Here is a 5,000-nt window from a genome sequence, read left to right on the forward strand (position 1 = left end):
GCAACCGGCCGCACCAAGGGCCGGCGTGTGCCGATGGTGTTCGAGGCAACCGCCCGCACCAGGGCCCAGCGTGTGCCGATGGTGGTCGAGCCAGGAGCCCGCACCAAGGGCCGGCTTGTGTCGATGGTGTTCGGGGCAACCGCCCGTACCAGGGCCCAGCGTGTGCCGATGGTGCTGGGGGCAAGCGCCCGCCCCAGGGCCCAGCGTGTGCCGATGGTTATCGGGGCAACCGGCCGCACCAGGGCCCAGGGTCTCCCGATGGTGCTCGAGGCAACCGCCCGCACCAAGGCTCAGCATGTGCCGATTGTGATCGAGGCAACAACCCACACCAGGGCCCAGCTTGTGCCGATGGCGGTCGAGGCAAGTGCCCGTACCGAAGGGCAGCCTATGCCGATGATGGTCGATGCATGTGCCATCACCATGCGTCATCATGTGCCATTGATGGTCGAGGCCTTGGCCGAAGTTCGATTTTGAGCCACGGTGCCCATGCTTGGCTCCAGCATGTGCTGGTGCCGCATTTTTTTCACTCGGGACAGCATCGCCGGAGCATCGCCGGAGCATCGCCGGAGTACCGCCGGAGAACCTGACCGGCGGCATTGGGGTTCCGGCGATTGGGAGGGGGGCCGGGGGGGTGTGCGCACATGATGTGCGATGGGTGCTGGTACTTGGCCTTGTGTTGGCCCCCTATCCCTCATCAAACCTCTGAGAATTCACACCCCCTTAAAGAGCATTTGAGATTTTACAGGTTTGCTACCAGTAGCCGTTAAAGTGTCTGAAATGGGGACACTTTTTTCAAACGGTCACAAAATCTTCTCTACTTCGAGTTTTTAGCTGAATTTTTTTGTGCATGCCAACAAAAATAGAAGGATCATGCCTACAAAATTTGGGGCCAAAAATCCTTATAAAAAAATTTTAAAAATTCCCGAACCGCAAAAAGTTTCGAAAATCGTGAAAAATAGAAAACGAGTCATCTTCCAACGAAACTTCACGTGAAGGCTTAGGGGACCATTGTATGAATTTACAAGCCATAAAAATGGCATTGGCACGGCAGAAATTTGAAGATGTGCCTAAACCCACCAGGGCCCAGCGTGTGCCGATGGTGCTCGAGGCAACCGCCCGCACCAAGGCCCAGCGTGTGCCGATGGTGGTCGAGGCAACCGCCCGCACCAGGGCCGATAGTGTGCCGATGGTGCTCGAGGCAACCTGTCGCACCAGGGCCCAGCGTGTGCCGATGGTGATCGAGGTAACCTGCCGCACCAGGGCCCAGCGTGTGCCGATGGTGGTCGAGGCAAGTTCCCGCACCAGCGCCCAGCGTGTGCCGATGGTGCTCGAGGCAACCGACCGCACCAGGGCCCAGCGTGTGCCGATGGTGCTCGAGGCAACCTGCCGCACCAGGGCCCAGCGTCTGCCGATGGTGCTCGAGGCAACCTGCCGCACCAGGGCCCAGCGTCTGCCGATGGTGCTCGAGGCAAGCGCCCGCACCAGGGCCCAGCGTGTGCCGATGGTGGTCGAGGCAAGCGCCCGCACCAGGGCCCAGCGTGTGCCGATGGTGCTCGAGGCAACCTGCCGCACCAGGGCCCAGCGTGTGCCGATGGTGCTCGAGGCAACCGACCGCACCAGGGCCGAGCGTGTGCCGATGGTGGTCGAGGCAAGCGCCCGCACCAGGGCCCAGCGTGTGCCGATGGTGGTCGAGGCAACCTGCCGCACCAGGGCCCAGCGTGTGCCGATGGTGCTCGAGGCAACCGACCGCACCAGGGCCGAGCGTGTGCCGATGGTGCTCGAGGCAAGCGCCCGCACCAGGGCCCAGCGTGTGCCGATGGTGCTCGAGGCAACCTGCCGCACCAGGGCCCAGCGTGTGCCGATGGTGCTCGAGGCAACCTGCCGCACCAGGGCCCAGCGTGTGCCGATGGTGGTCGAGGCAAGCGCCCGCACCAGGGCCCAGCGTGTGCCGATGGTGGTCGAGGCAAGCGCCCGCACCAGGGCCCAGCGTGTGCCGATGGTGGTCGAGCCAGGAGCCCGCACCAAGGGCCGGCTTGTGTCGATGGTGTTCGGGGCAACCGCCCGTACCAGGGCCCAGCGTGTGCCGATGGTGCTGGGGGCAAGCGCCCGCCCCAGGGCCCAGCGTGTGCCGATGGTTATCGGGGCAACCGGCCGCACCAGGGCCCAGGGTCTCCCGATGGTGCTCGAGGCAACCGCCCGCACCAAGGCTCAGCATGTGCCGATTGTGATCGAGGCAACAACCCACACCAGGGCCCAGCTTGTGCCGATGGCGGTCGAGGCAAGTGCCCGTACCGAAGGGCAGCCTATGCCGATGATGGTCGATGCATGTGCCATCACCATGCGTCATCATGTGCCATTGATGGTCGAGGCCTTGGCCGAAGTTCGATTTTGAGCCACGGTGCCCATGCTTGGCTCCAGCATGTGCTGGTGCCGCATTTTTTTCACTCGGGACAGCATCGCCGGAGCATCGCCGGAGCATCGCCGGAGTACCGCCGGAGAACCTGACCGGCGGCATTGGGGTTCCGGCGATTGGGAGGGGGGCCGGGGGGGTGTGCGCACATGATGTGCGATGGGTGCTGGTACTTGGCCTTGTGTTGGCCCCCTATCCCTCATCAAACCTCTGAGAATTCACACCCCCTTAAAGAGCATTTGAGATTTTACAGGTTTGCTACCAGTAGCCGTTAAAGTGTCTGAAATGGGGACACTTTTTTCAAACGGTCACAAAATCTTCTCTACTTCGAGTTTTTAGCTGAATTTTTTTGTGCATGCCAACAAAAATAGAAGGATCATGCCTACAAAATTTGGGGCCAAAAATCCTTATAAAAAAATTTTAAAAATTCCCGAACCGCAAAAAGTTTCGAAAATCGTGAAAAATAGAAAACGAGTCATCTTCCAACGAAACTTCACGTGAAGGCTTAGGGGACCATTGTATGAATTTACAAGCCATAAAAATGGCATTGGCACGGCAGAAATTTGAAGATGTGCCTAAACCCACCAGGGCCCAGCGTGTGCCGATGGTGCTCGAGGCAACCGCCCGCACCAGGGCCCAGCGTGTGCCGATGGTGGTCGAGGCAACCGCCCGCACCAGGGCCGATAGTGTGCCGATGGTGCTCGAGGCAACCTGTCGCACCAGGGCCCAGCGTGTGCCGATGGTGATCGAGGTAACCTGCCGCACCAGGGCCCAGCGTGTGCCGATGGTGGTCGAGGCAAGTTCCCGCACCAGCGCCCAGCGTGTGCCGATGGTGCTCGAGGCAACCGACCGCACCAGGGCCCAGCGTGTGCCGATGGTGCTCGAGGCAACCTGCCGCACCAGGGCCCAGCGTCTGCCGATGGTGCTCGAGGCAACCTGCCGCACCAGGGCCCAGCGTCTGCCGATGGTGCTCGAGGCAAGCGCCCGCACCAGGGCCCAGCGTGTGCCGATGGTGGTCGAGGCAAGCGCCCGCACCAGGGCCCAGCGTGTGCCGATGGTGCTCGAGGCAACCTGCCGCACCAGGGCCCAGCGTGTGCCGATGGTGCTCGAGGCAACCGACCGCACCAGGGCCGAGCGTGTGCCGATGGTGGTCGAGGCAAGCGCCCGCACCAGGGCCCAGCGTGTGCCGATGGTGGTCGAGGCAACCTGCCGCACCAGGGCCCAGCGTGTGCCGATGGTGCTCGAGGCAACCGACCGCACCAGGGCCGAGCGTGTGCCGATGGTGCTCGAGGCAAGCGCCCGCACCAGGGCCCAGCGTGTGCCGATGGTGCTCGAGGCAACCTGCCGCACCAGGGCCCAGCGTGTGCCGATGGTGCTCGAGGCAACCTGCCGCACCAGGGCCCAGCGTGTGCCGATGGTGGTCGAGGCAAGCGCCCGCACCAGGGCCCAGCGTGTGCCGATGGTGGTCGAGGCAAGCGCCCGCACCAGGGCCCAGCGTGTGCCGATGGTGGTCGAGGCAACCGCCCGCACCAGGGCCCAGCGTGTGCCGATGGTGGTCGAGGCAACCTGCCGCACCAGGGCGGAGCGTGTGCCGATGGTGGTCGAGGCAAGCGCCCGCACCAGGGCCCAGCGTGTGCCGATGGTGGTCGAGGCAACCTGCCGCACCAGGGCGGAGCGTGTGCCGATGGTGGTCGAGGCTGCCGATGGTGGTCGAGGCAACGTGCCGCACCAGGGCCCAGCGTGTGCCGATGGTGCTCGAGGCAACCGACCGCACCAGGGCCGAGCGTGTGCCGATGGTGCTCGAGGCAAGCTGCCGCACCAGGGCCCAGCGTGTGCCGATGGTGGTCGAGGCAACCGCCCGCACCAGGGCCCAGCGTGTGCCGATGGTGATCGAGGCAACCGACCGCACCAGGGCCCAGCGTGTGCCGATGGTGCTCGAGGCAACCTGCCGCACCAGGGCCCAGCGTGTGCCGATGGTCGTCGAGGGAACCTGCCGCACCAGGGCCCAGCGTGTGCCGATGGTGGTCGAGGCAAGCGCCCGCACCAGGGCCCAGCGTGTGCCGATGGTGCTCGAGGCAACCGACCGCACCAGGGCCCAGCGTGTGCCGATGGTGCTCGAGGCAACCTGCCGCACCAGGGCCCAGCGTGTGCCGATGGTGGTCGAGGCAAGCGCCCGCACCAGGGCCCAGCGTGTGCCGATGGTGGTCGAGGCAAGCGCCCGCACCAGGGCCCAGCGTGTGCCGATGGTGCACCAGGGCCCAGCGTGTGCCGATGGTGCTCGAGGCAACCGACCGCACCAGGGCCCAGCGTGTGCCGATGGTGGTCGAGGCAAGCGGCCGCACCAGGGCCCAGCGTGTGCCGATGGTGGTCGAGGCAAGCGCCCGCACCAGGGCCCAGCGTGTGCCGATGGTGGTCGAGGCAAGCGCCCGCACCAGGGCCCAACGTGTGCCGATGGTGCTGGGGGCAACCGCCCGCACCAGGGCCCAGCGTGTGCCGATGGTGATCGAGGCAACCGCCCGCCCCAGGGCCCAGCGTGTGCCGATGGTGGTCGAGGCAAGCGCCCGCACCAGTGCCCAGCGTGTGCCGATGG

This window comes from Durio zibethinus, unplaced genomic scaffold (assembly GCF_047325235.1).
Source record: "Durio zibethinus cultivar Kanyao isolate XHJ-2024 unplaced genomic scaffold, ASM4732523v1 HiC_scaffold_165, whole genome shotgun sequence".
In the NCBI taxonomy this organism is placed as follows: domain Eukaryota; kingdom Viridiplantae; phylum Streptophyta; class Magnoliopsida; order Malvales; family Malvaceae; genus Durio; species Durio zibethinus.